Source organism: Cynocephalus volans, chromosome 15 (genome assembly GCF_027409185.1).
Source record: "Cynocephalus volans isolate mCynVol1 chromosome 15, mCynVol1.pri, whole genome shotgun sequence".
Lineage (NCBI taxonomy): Eukaryota > Metazoa > Chordata > Mammalia > Dermoptera > Cynocephalidae > Cynocephalus > Cynocephalus volans.
The window spans coordinates 36,716,849-36,730,619 of record NC_084474.1 but is presented as its reverse complement, the minus strand read 5'-3'; the positions used below and the strand labels follow the sequence as shown (position 1 = coordinate 36,730,619).

Sequence of the window (13,771 nt, the reverse complement as noted above, 5' to 3'; positions counted from 1 at the left end):
ATCGTGGTGAATATCAGATAATAAAATGGCTTTGAAAACTGTGAAGTATTCCAGCCAACCCTCCAAAAAAATAAAAAAACACAAAACTCTGTAGTGCTCCATGCGTGTGACATACTTGTGAGGGACAAAGTAGGCCTGCTCTGGTCATGGCAATAATTACATTGAAGAACCCCAAGCCCACCTGTGTCCCCTCTCTGCCTGTCTGACTTGGAGAGAGCATTCTTGCAACAAAGCACATGCGGCCTTGGCCCACAGCACCCACAATGCTGGCTTAGGGATCCAGACCTCTGCCTGCAATGAGCATGGGGCTTGAGACTTAGGCTCCAGACAGCCCGGTCAGAAGAAGAAAATATTGAAAGCAAGTGGGAGCAAGCCTGCAGGAGGTGCATGGTGGCACATGCACATGCCATGCCCCACTGAGCCTGTGTGCAAAGTGACACAAAAAGACAAGCCATGAAGCTGAAGACCTGTCCCTGTGGAGACACAATGGCCAGAGACTTGAGGGCAGAGAATAGAGAAAGGGACACCTTTGTTTTGTGCAGAGCCTTAGGGAGAGAAGGGCACCCTCTGAAGCTTGAATAATGAAACATTTAAGGCAACTTGAGGTTCTGAGCCTCAATGGGTGGTGGTGACTCTTGCCTTGTCACCAGTGGAGAAATGGGCACAGAAAGGAGGAAGCTCTGGCACTTGCCAGAGATGATCACACTGTAAAGTGAAGTCTTAAAGTCCCCTTTACAAGTCTCTAAAGCATCATCCCCACCCTTTGTGGTGGGGTGGGGACAACTGCTGTAGAGACTCCACAGCTCTGCCCATCACCCTGCTCTCCACAGCCTTAGTAGAAGCCCCTATGTTTTAATGGGGCAGAGGTTTCCTGGAAAGTTCTGTGGATGGCATTTTCCCTTTCTACTAGATAATATCCTGTGCCCTTTGGACTTATGAGAGTAGTCATCAAAGATTCACTGGGACCTATGCAGGGAATTCTCCATACTCTTTTATGAAAGGGACAGGGAATGGACAGAGGTGGAGAGGCCACCTTGTTCCTCCACTCCCCAGAGAAAAGCAAAGGGCAGAAGGAAGAAGGGATATGAGGGCTTGTGCTTACAGTGCTTCTCTGGGTGGTCTCGCCTAGGGGGTGGCATTCCTGCCCCCACCACTCTGCCTACAAAGCCCCACTCCCCGTCCAGAAGAATAATTTCCAGCCCTTTTCACGTCCTCCTAAAGCCTCCAGGGAACTAGGTCAATTCATTCTGCATCTCCAAGTTCTTCTGTAATCTAGTGCTCCAGGCTGGTGTACTGGAGGGGAACGGCATGGGGGGACAGACAGGGGGCTCAGGGACCATCAGTGGGCAGGGATCATCCTGGGTCCTTGTTAAGAAGGAAGGGGGTGTATTAAATAATATAGCCACATAACAAATCATCTCAAAAGTTAGTAACTGAAAATAATAAACTATTATCTAACATGGTCAAGAATCCAGGAGCAGGTTGGCTGAGTAGTTATGGCACAGGCTCTCTCCTGAGGCTGCTGTGAAGATGTGGGCCAGGGCTGCAGTCATCTGAAGGCTTGGCTGGGTGTTTTAGTCTGTTTGTGTTGCTATAACAGAATATCTGAGACTGGGTAATTTATAAAGGAAAGAGGTTTATTTGGCTTATGATTCTGGGACAGCTGCATCTGGCACAGGCCTCAGGCTGCCTTTACTCATGGCGGAAAAGTGGCAGGCAGCCAGCGTGTACAAGCAGGTCACATGGCGAGAGAGGAAGCAAGAGAGAAAAGCAAGAGGTGCCAGGGTCCTATAAACAATAAGCTCTCGAGGGAACTAATAGAGCAAGAACTCACTCATTACTCCCCCCGCCCACAGGGAGAGCATTAATCCATTCATAAGGGATCCGCCCTCATGACTCAGTCAGTTTCCAACACTGCCACATTGGGGATCAAATTTCCACATGAGTTTTGTCTTATTTGTTTTTAAAGACGACCAGTAAAGGGATCATAACCCTTGACTTGGTGTTGTCAGCACCATGCTCACCCAGTGAGCTAACCGGCCATCCCTATATGGGATCCGAACCCATGGCCTTGATGTTATCAGCACCACACTCTCCCAAGTGAGCCATGGGCTGGCCCCCACATGAGTTTTAGAGGGGACAATGTTGCTTTGCCTCCCATGGATTTGTCACTCCTTTGCCCCTGGATGATGGAGCTGCCAAAGATTACTCAAAGCCCATCCCTTTTAAGCAGTGAGACACCCCAGAAAGAGGTTAATCTCCCACGACCCTCAAAAGTGAGGCATTCCTTCCTTTTGGGAAATTAACCCCAAATTGGGGTTCTCTTCCTGCATTTATTCTTCAGACCAGGAAGTTACATGAGGAGAACTTAGATGGGGTTTTTGTGTTGCTTTGCCTCCCACGGATCTGTCACCCCTTTTCCCCTGGGTGATGGAGCTGCCAAAGATTACTCAAAGCCCATGTCTTTTGAGCAGTGAGAAGCTTCAAAAAGGGGGTAATCTCCCATAGCCCCCAAGCACGAGGCATTTCTTCCATTTGGGAAATTAACCACGAATTGGGGTTCTCCTCCTGCATTTATTTTCCAACCCAGGAAGTTACAGGAAGAGACATAGGTGGGATTTTGCTAAGTACAGTTTAACAAGTTTAACAATAGAAGCTGGTAACATTCAGTAAGTCAAGCAAGGTGACCTTCTGTAATGCAATTTGCAACAAAGGCTTGATTTTAGCAAACATTTTCTTCTTACCACAATTTCCCAGGATCTTTACATATCAATCAGTAACTTGTCTGTCTTTGAGTCAGTAACCTTGCTGTGTTATGATTCTTATCTTGCAACAGAGACTCAATAGCCTGTGGAAAATTTCCTGTCCTTTGCAAGGTCAATATTTGAAACTGCGAGGCTTTGGAAAACCAGGCGCTGTGAAGTACATTTGTTTTATGAATCCTCTACATCTTCCCCTGTTTATTTATTTAAGAGAAAAGACAAGAGCTATAGATCAGGTTTGCACAGTTAAGACAAAAACATTTAAAGCAAAGCTGGTATCATTTAGCATGGCAAGTCCTTTTAATTTTCTTCAGGTGAGGACTGATGCTGTCATTGTCTCAGTGTGGCTGCATTGGCATCACTCCAGGTGCTGTGAATTGGGTGTAATTACCAACTGTTGAAACTCCGGAAAGGGATTCTGCTCCATGTAACAGTTGATTCTGAGTCCAGAGAGTTTGTTAATGTTAAACTGTTCAGGATATTACTGCTTTCAGAGCGTCTAGTCTTATGTAAAATTTTTGATCAATTACAAGTCTTTTGTTTAAGAACAGGATGTCTCATCCAAGTTACAAACACCCTCTCTTTAAGGCCAGGAAAATTTAGAGAACTGCTTTTGTAGAAAAGATGTTATTTCCCCCCATATGATCAAAGCATTCCTCATAAAAGCATTGATGATCAATATCTTGATTGAAGAGGTCTTACTTTTCTTTGTATAAATCTCTCGATGTTGGGAAGGCTCTTTCCCAGATGGTGACTGAAAGAAGCATCTCGGCTTACTTTCTTTCAGGGATCTGTCCCACATTGCTGGGATTAAGAGTCACATGTTCTACCGACTGAGCTGGCCAGGCAGGGAAGGACTTTTCCCAGATGGTCTGTGTGCCATCAGGGGGGGGAAGATGAACAGCAGGATGAAGCAACAGTTAGGCCAAATTGAGGCAACATGAAAGAGGGGTCAGAACTTAGAAATGAGACATGCTATCTTATATCCAAAGTTTTAAATTATATCCTGTTATAAAGAAAGAAGGTAAATTTTCATTGAACTTATAAAAATAGCCACATTGCCAAAATAATCATAAGGATACTTAAAGTTATTAAATTTGGGGGGGATCGAAAGGGAGAAAACCAATACTTTTATTTCTGTTTTAAATGACATTTTACCAAACTGTTGTTAGTTATAGATAGCTTAAGAGAGAGAGTTTTCTTACATTTGGAAAACAAAAAATTAGGAGAACCAGTAGTGTTTCAAAATAAGGAAATTGTAAAAACCCATAATTCTTTTTAATTAATTTACCAATTAACTTTTGTTGTTTTGACCTTTGTGAACAATTTCACAAACCCATCAGTTTTTTCATTAGAATTCTGGAAACTTAGTTTAAAGCTATGAACTCAAAGTTTTTCAGGAAACTGTACCTATAAGAGTCTTTTTATGAAATATTTGAAGACATAACATTTTAAAATTATAATTAAACCAAGATTATGACCAGCAGCAATTATATTAAGACACAGATATTACAAGAATTTGGAACACATACCCATAACACCTTCAGTACTGACAATGCTTTCCCATAAAGTCTAATTTATTAAATAAGCCAATTAGTTTTGATACATTTTTTATATATCCTTTGAGAAATTCCAGGGCCCTTGGAATTCCTCAAAGGCATTCTGAGCTTTTGGGCTTTTGATTTTGGAAAGCTTTGTTAAGTAACAAAAGGCTTAAAACACTTAGTTGAATACAATCACAAATTATTACAAAAATAAAACCAAAATGACAGAGGGTTTCAAAGGCAGAGAGCACAAGAGATTATCATGAAATAAGTTTCTTACATCAGTTATCTAAGGGGCAAAGAAAACCTTTTACAATTTTGTATTCAGAGCAGTCAAGTGAAAAGACCTCTAGTAATCCTGTTTGATTAGTAAACCCCGGCAATGATGTGTGCTGATAAGAACATTTTTATACATTCAGGTCAGAGTAAATTATACAAAGCCCAGTTTGAGTTTTAGCTATTTTTACCAAATACATATTTATGGTTTCCCAGCCAAAAACTTGGTGTAATAGATCTATACTCTTATCAGTTAAGGTTAATTAGGGCCTATGTGATATTTGGCATAGGTTTCCTTTCACTAGCCATTTCAGGTCCCAGGTTTCCACGTGACATCTGGAGCCATGTGGAGCTTAAGACAGATGGAGGTATACACATAAAAGATACTGTTTCTCCCAGCATGGCCAGGAGGCAGAGCTAAAATAACAAGGAGACATATTGACCTAGAGACAAATTTAAGTAAAAGGCTTAAATCAAATTTTGAAAATATATTTATCAAAACTTTAGAAGATTTAAGTAATTTGAACTTGAAAAGTATACTTATTTATTTAATGAGTGCACATTAATTATAAGCCAATTTGGTACCTTGCACATAAAATGATTACACATACAGACATGAACATATAGACATAACATACAGGTTACACACACATATATGCAGACATAAACAACAAGAACAAACAAGGATCTTATAGGTTTTATTCAAGATGTAAAAAAAGCTCACTAGTAAAAAGGACAGTCAGGTTTAGATTGCGTTTTTTCAAAGACTTACTGGTGAGGCCTCACACTGCCTTAAAGAAAGGAAGATAAATTTACATTGTAAAGCAAAGTATGCAAGCCTTTTCAAGAAGATGCAGAGATTTTCTTCCTTTTAAGAAAGTAGCATAGAATTCTACGATAAGATTTTGTGAAGAAATACACAGGCTTTGGAAAACCAGGCCCTGTGAAGTACATTTGCTTTATGAATTCTCTACATTTTGCTAAGTACGGTTTAACAAGTTTAACAATAGAAGCTGGTAACATGCAATTAAGTCGATCCATTAACAAAAGCTTGATTTTAGCAAATATTATCTTCTTACAGCAATTTCCCAGTATCTTTACATATCAATCAGTAACTCACCTGTCTTTGAACCAGCAGCCTTGCTGTGTTACAACTCTTTATCTTACAACAGAGACTAAATAGCCTGGGGAAATTTTCCTGTTTTTTGTAAGGTCAATATTTGAAACTGCAAGGCTTTGGAAAACCAGGCCCTGAGAAATACACTTGCTTTATACATACTCTACAGGACAACACATCCGAACTCCATCACTGGGGCTGGAGGATCTACCTCCGAGAAGGCTTATGTAGGTGGCTGCTGGCCAGATGCCTTAGTCTTCCCCACACGGGCCTCTCATGATGTAGCAACTGCCTTTCCCCAGAGGGACAGAGTGAACAAGAAGAAAGCAACGATTTCTGTATAACCTAATCTTGGCAGCAACATACCATCATTTCTGCCCTTATTCTACTGGTCACAAGAGGGACAACGTGGGGGGGAGGGACAACATAAAGCTATGAATTGAGGGAGGCAGGAGTGACTGGGTGTCGTCCTGCAGCCTGTCACAGGAGGAATTGTGCCTAAAACAGGCAGGCCAAGAGAGGGAAGGGGCACTCTGAGCACCCCCACCCCCAGCCCTACCACAGAACCAACAGCCACTTCCACTGTCTGCTATCCAGAAGCTCTGGAGGCCAAAGGAGGCCCAGGGCCTTGGCAAGTCAAGAGTGTCAGACAAGATGCCATGCTGTGTGCATTCAGACACGGGGTCACAACTTCCAGGGCTTTTTCTCCCCTGACCTGTTCTTCTCAGCTCCTTAAGGCAGGACAGGGGCCTTAGCAGGTGCAGAAAAGTCCCTGCCCCACCTCCCCCATCAGGCAGGAAGAGCAGGGAGTTTAGGTGTCCCCGCTCAGGCCCACCCCAAGAGGAGCTCTCCCTTTGAAGGTTGGGGTGGGGACGGGTCCGATCTGCTCCACTCTGTGGTTGACAGTTTCTCAAAGGGGCAGGTGTCAGCTGGCTCAGCCCATGCTGGGCTCTGAAATGTGCCTACTCAATGGGCTTCCCATGGGTGGAGGAAGCCCAGGAGCCACCCATTACACTCAGAGTTACAGAAAGTGGTCGTGGAGCTACAGAGAATGGATGGGGTGGAGGTGGGGTCAGCCCTCCTAGACTGCTTCCCAGAGAAGAGCCCCTGTGACCCTTACCCACTGCCCACCTCCAAGCCCTGGAAAGCAACTTTGGCAGACATCGAGTGTCCCATAAACTAGATGAAAATCCAAGTCTGATCCATAAGGGTCCTGCTCAAAGTCCTTCAAATGGCTCTGAACCAACTCTGCCACCCCCTCCATATGATCTGGCCCTCGCCGACCTCATTAGCCTCACCACCACCTGCAGTGTCCCAGATTCATCATCTCTGCCTTCCACACATGCAGGCTGCTCCTCCATTTCCAGGCACACAATATGTAGGAAACCATCTGTGACACTTCAGGACAGACCCACTCCCTGCAGGTCTCACCCCCACTCAGTGGACAGGATGCCACACCAGGCTGGCCAGCTCTGTCTGGCTTCCTCACTAGCTATTCAAGGGCAAAACCCATAGGTCTACACACATATGTGTACACACACATCCTCACATGTGGTGGACAGTCAGCAAATACCAAATCTGTGAATTGAAGACTTAGGACAGAGAACTAGAGCAAACACAGCATTAGGAGAGTGAGTCCTTGAACTATATCTGGCCTGTCTTCTTAACTCTGCCAAAGAGGTAACAGCCAGCTTTTTTTTACTTGACTGCTAATGTTTGTAAGAAAAGATCCAGAAGTTCAAGGGTATTGTCACAGAAAAAAGTACTTTTTGGAATGAGCCTTTTGTTCAGAAAAGAAATTAATTTATGTAGTGTCAACATAAAACAATCTACACTGATGATAAACTGATTATGGTGTAGTGATAAGGTTTATGTTATGAATGAAGTGAGAAATCTTAATTCCTGCATCATCAAGCACACCAACGTAGGCAGGAAAAAAGTCTCAGAAAGAAAGAGAAAAGGGGAAAATGCTTGGAGAAAAAATAGCTGAAAGCTTACCAACATTTGACTTAAAACAGCAATCTATAAAGTCAGTGTTTACCCTTAGCAAAATGAAAACAAATACCTTTCACTTATTTTAGAAGCAAAATACTAGAAATGTACAAAAGCTTTCAATATTTCAATTTTTTATACTTATGTAGCCTTCTGAACTTTGTGTAATTTTAAAGTATTTTTAAGTCCCTCTAGCTCAAGATAGTAAAGATTAATTGAAACAAAAAAATTATTAAAATTTTATTCAAAAAAGCTAAAGTATAGAAGAAATTTAACTTCTATATCTGTTAGTGCAAGGCAAGATCCTGTCTCCTGGGGGAAATAATAATAATCCCTGGGAAATAACAAAAATTACAGGGACAACTCCACATTTTCTTTCTTTTTTTTTTTTTTAATTTTATTTTGTCGATATACATTGTGGCTGATTATTGCTCCCCATCACCAAAACCTCCCTCCCTTCTCCCTCCCCCCTCCCCCCCAACAATGTCCTTTCTGTTTGCTTGTTGTATCAACTTCAAGTAATTGTGGTTGTTATATCTTCTTCCCCCCCGCCCCGGTTTTGTGTGTGTGTGTGTGTGTGTGTGTGTGTGTGTGTGTGTGTGTGTGTGTGTGTGTGTGTGTGTGTGTGTGTGTGAATTTATATATTAATTTTTAGCTCCCACCAATAAGTGAGAACATGTGGTATTTCTCTTTCTGTGCCTGACTTGTTTCACTTAATATAATTCTCTCATGGTCCATCCATGTTGTTGCAAATGGCAGTATTTCATTCGTTTTTATAGCTGAGTAGTATTCCATTGTGTAGATGTACCACATTTTCCGTATCCACTCATCTGATGATGGACATTTGGGCTGGTTCCAACTCTTGGCTATTGTAAAGAGTGCTGCGATGAACATTGGGGAACAGGTATACCTTCGACTTGATGATTTCCATTCCTCTGGGTATATTCCCAACAGTGGGATAGCTGGGTCGTATGGTAGATCTATCTGCAATTGTTTGCAGAACCTCCATACCATTTTCCATAGAGGCTGCACCATTTTGCAGTCCCACCAACAGTGTATGAGAGTTCCTTTTTCTCCACAATCTCGCCAGCATTTATTATTCACAGTCTTTTGGATTTTAGCCATCCTAACTGGGGTGAGATGGTATCTCAATGTGGTTTTGATTTGCATTTCCCAAATGCTGAGTGATGTTGAGCATTTTTTCATATGTCTGTTGGTCATTCGTATATCTTCCCTTGAGAAATGTCTATTTAGCTCTTTTGCCCATTTTTTAATTGGGTTACTTGTTTTTTCTTATAAAGTTGTTTGAGCTCCTTGTATATTCTGGATATTAACCCTTTGTCAGATGTACAACTCCACATTTTCAAAAACTATGAAATGGATGGACCACAAGTGGAGATCTCTGAGGAAGCAGGTAATATCCGGGTTCCAGGGGGAAAGAACAGAAAGTTGACTAAGTTTTATCTGTGACAGGTTGAGCACGTGGAGTTGAAAGGAAGGATCAAGAAGGCCTAGAAGAATGTAGGGACCTGCTGGGCCGGTGGGGGGGAGGGGCTGTGGTTCAGCCTCTTCCTCTTTTTGCCCCTCCTCCCCCAGGAGCCCTTTGTGATGAGGCCACAGCTCTGTGATGCAGGCCTGGGCTCTAGCACCAAAGGCAACTCCCAGAGCTCAGTTGCCTGAGAGCAGCATTGCAATTCAGAGGATGGAAAATCTCTTATGTTTGAAAAGCATCAGAACCACATGGCTGAGGCCCAGCTCTACTTCCTGGGAGGTGGACATCACCCTTGCCATCCTGGGTGGGCTGGGGCACTTCCTCCCCTTATCACACTTTATCCAGAAGGATGTATCCTTACCTGAACTGAGGAAACCGAGGAACATGGGGAAGGTAAGCAAACTTCTGTCCAGACCCAACAGACAGTGATTCTCTCTTTTCTTCCTATTACTATCTCCACTCTTCCAAATCAATGAGAGACACCTGAGATGGGAAATCCCAGGAAAGATTAGAACAGCATCCTTCTGGGGACAGATGGGGCAGGCCAGAGGTGAGAGTGTGCACTAGGATTTCTGTCCAAAGCTCTCAGACCAGCTGTGCTGCTCAGCTGGAGGGGCCAAAGCAAGGTCAGACACTGAGACTCAACTCTGTGGTCTAGAACAGGATTGCTGAGAGCTGAGATTTCCATTGGAGAACAGGCCCTGAGCTCATCAGTCCCTTCCTGTGGCAGGTGCCTCGGGCCAAGTCTTGTCTGTGTTGGGCTCTTATGAGGGCCTTCGTGGGCCCCTGACAGCTCCCATCGGAGGCTGGAGGTGACTCTGGCCTTGGAAGGCTGAATCCTATCTGACAGCTCAGATGCAGGCCTAGCCTGTGGGTTTCCAGAGGAACTGAGGATGTCTGCAGTGGAGCTCACGTAGAAAATCCCTCTTTCTGTTTTTCACAGAAGGAAAACAGGAATTATTTTTATCCATGTTAAAAATGAGTAAAAGGCAAGAAAAGAGCACAGGGCTCCGTCAGCTAACTGTAGAAAGTTGTGTTGTTCCTGAAAGCTTGTGTCTGCAGCTTGTCTGGGGGGAGGACAGTGAGACTCGGGTCCCAGCCCTCATTCTTTCTTGTCTCTCAGTGTCAGGTGGAGACGAGGAGCAGGAAGAGTGACACTTGGCCAGGGAAGGCTCTGCCCTTCTGCGGGAGCCCCAAAGGTAACTTGACCTTGCACGTCTCTGAGCAATGAGGGCCATGTCTATGAGGATGTCCTTATAGAGGACTGAGAGGAAGGGTCCTCGGAAGGAGACCGGAATCACGGTCTTTCTCAGTTTCTGTGCTGGGAATGAAGCCACAGCAGGCCAGGGAAGGGGTATTGCCCAGCAGGGCTGGCGGGGCGGAAGAGTGGACCAACACTGCCTGGATCTTAAGGTGGGATCTCTGGTCCAAATATGGACATGCTGTTTAACATTGCTAAAGCTGATTCCTCTTTGAGACGACCCCACCCTTCCTCCCCCAGAGGGCAGTTGTAAGGCCCATGGGGTGCTGGACATGGAAGCACTTTGTAAATGACAAAGCGCTGCCCATCCTTGTGCGTTGCTGTCACTGTCGGGGATCTCATGGCCTTGGACACTGATGTGAGGGCTTCATGGTCTAATTTCCCATGGTCTGCCTTAAAGGACATTCCACTAAGCCTCCTGTAAGATCTCCAGACCCCTCATTCCACCATAACTAAGCCTCCTGATATCAGCCTGTAGACTTGGCCTGGGGGAACTGAAGGAAGCAAGGAGCCTGATCTCACATCGGCAAAGGTGAGGAACTTTCCCCTTCTCTCCCCTGTCCTCCTTTCTACCAGGGCCTATGATGTGACCCCAGGGCCTGGGGTGGACCTGGGAGGGTGAACCAAGGAAGGAGACTGGATGTGACTACAATCCTGGGGCAGAGGTTGCAGGAGCTGTGTGAAGTCAGTGCATGGGCAGTGGAGGGGCCGTGGGTGCAGGTGCCGCTCCTGGCCTATCTGCTCCTGGCTGCAGCATATGTCTCCTGTAGCCACCTGGCGGAGATCCCTGACCCTCTGGGTGAGGTGTGCAAACCAGCACCTGCCAGAATCCACCAGCTGCACGGGGAGCATGGGGAAGATGCTGGTCCCATCACCATGTGCCAATGGGCTGTCCCAGCTCCTCTGGGTGAGTGTCCTCTGCCTGTGGCCTCCACCCTGTCAGTAGGACCAACAACCTCCATGGTTTCTTTTGGCTCCCATTCACCCCTGAGTGCCTCTCGACCACCAGTGCCTTTGCTCCCACTAGACCTCCTCTCCCCCCAGCCACTCGCACCTGTTCCTCCCCTATCACAACCCCTGGACCCTGTGGCCTCCCATCTGCCTCCAGTAGTCTCCAGCCTGACTCCAGCCTATTTCTCAGTGGCACTCCTGCTGGGCTCCATCCCACAGAGCTTGTGTTCACGCAATAGCTACTGGTTGACAACTCCTGTCCCAGCTATCTTGAGCCTTGCTTGCCTGAGCTGTCCGATCTCAGCCCTCTCCTGGTGGCAAGTGGCTGCCAAGACCTTGTTCTTACCCACTTGTCACACAGCCAATCCCAGCAAGAATGTCTTTCCTTCCACCTACCAGAGCCCTCGTTCTTGGGAGACCTCACACATGGGCAGAAGGAGGCTGGTGGCCCTACACTGGACAACTCCTATGTCCAAGAGCTGCTGGTCATACTAACTGCCAGGAGAGAAGAACTGAACTTTTGGAAAGAAAAAGAAATGGAGGAATCAGACCATCCTCTGCATTCACTATGGAATATGTTACAATCACTGGGTGATGAATGGAACACCAGAATCCCACAACCTTTCTGGAGCATGAAAGACAAACCAGAGCTTGTCTTTCAAAGTTCTCCAGGTCCCCAGCAGCTCTCCCTCTCTTACCACAAGGTCTTAGAGGCCCATTTACGGCAGAAATGCAGCCAGCTCTTCTGGGGCCTCTTCTTTCTGTACCGTGAGTCTCTGGTGGCTACAATCATGGTCTCTAGTCCCCCACTAGAGTTTCTCTCTGTTTTATTCCATGAAGCCTCCAATTACTTTCTGGTACAAGTTCAGATTCAAGTATCTCCACAACTTTTTCAGTCCCTGCTCTGGTCCCCCCATGTGGCCCAACTCCAATATCTGACTCGAGACTCACCTGTGGCTCAGATCCAGAGCCAGCCCCACACCTCATCCTGTCTCCTCATCCCACCATGCTACTCACCACAAATCATGGCCCGGGGAGCACCTTACCCTACAAACCAACAGCGGGCCCAACTTCTTATCCCAACTCCCATCCAACACGTGGGATGTCACCTTTTGAAGAAGAAACATGAAAGTACAAGGGACTTACTCTGTGTCATCAAGGAACACCGGGAAGCCTTTAGCCAAATCACCCCCAACAGTGGGGCCTTCCAGGACCAAGAGTCAGTCTCTCTCCCCTCAGGGGACCTCATCAGCCCTGAGCTCTGGAAGCAGCAAGAGAAACACCTTCACCAGAGGTTCATTAAACACTGCTGCAGGCTGCCCCACAGACCCCATGTAGCTCCAGACCTGATGCAGCCACAGGACTCACGCCAGAGGTCCATGAAGCCCTGCCATAAACAGCCCCGGAGCCCACACGTGCCTCCGCCACAGACGCTGCCACCAGACTCGCACATGAGATCCACACAGCCCTGCCGAGAATGACCCCGCAGTCCCTATGTGCCTCCTACACAGACGCAGCTGCAGGACTCGTGCCAGAGATCTGCACAGCCCTGCTGTGGACCACCCTGCAGCCCCCACGGGCCACCGCCCCAGATGCAGCCGCAGGACTCATGCCAGAGATCTGCGCAGCCCTGCTATGGATGGTATCGCAGCACCCATGTGTCTCCATGCATGAGGCAGCCACAGCACACAGGCCACAGGGCCCCGCAGCCCCCCAAGTGCCTCAGCGCCAGACACAGCCAGAGGGCCCATGCGAAGGTACCCACAGCGCTGCTATAAATGGCCCCACAGCCCCAACGTGCCTCACCACCAGATGCAGCCGCAGAACCTAAGCCTGAGGTCCCCGCAGCTCTGCTGTAAATGGCCCTGCAGCCTCCACAGTCCTCGGCCCCTGAAGTAGCTGTAGGATGGGCCCCCGAGATCCATGCAGCCCTGCCGTGGACAGTCCCGCAGCCCCCACGTGCCTCCTACACAGATCCAGCTGCAGGACTCCCATCAGAGATCTGCACAGCCCTGCTGTGGATGGCCCCGCAGCCCCCACAGGCCACCGCCCCAGATTCAGCCACAGGACTCGCGCCAGAGATCTGTGCAACCCTGCTGTGGATGGTCCTGCAGCACCCATGTGTCTCCACGCGTGAGGCAGCTGCAGGACACAGGCCAGAGGTCCGTGCAACCCTCCTGAGGACGGCCCCGTGGACCCCACGTGCCTCAGCACCAGATGCAGCCACAGGACATCAGCCTGAGGTCGCCACAGCCCTGCAATAAATGGCCCTGCAGCCCCCACGGGCCTCTGCCCCTGAGGCAGCTGCAGGATGGGCCCCAGAAATCCGTGCAGCCCTGCCATGGACGGTCCCACAGCCCCCACGTGACTCAATGC

At 46.9% G+C, this 13,771-nt stretch overlaps 1 long non-coding RNA gene across 2 annotated transcripts in view; it reads right to left on the bottom strand.

The window, feature by feature from the left end:
* Positions 1-1,650: 1,650 nt before the first annotated feature.
* LOC134363845 (uncharacterized) overlaps positions 1,651-13,771 on the bottom strand; it is a 41,868-nt gene continuing 29,747 nt past the window's right edge. Inside the window, exon 6 of one of the 2 annotated variants that reach the window (XR_010021775.1) lies at positions 1,651-3,768. This is a non-coding gene — a long non-coding RNA (uncharacterized LOC134363845). The remainder of the gene's footprint in view (positions 3,769-13,771) is intronic. The other variant, XR_010021776.1, reaches the window with a different exon arrangement.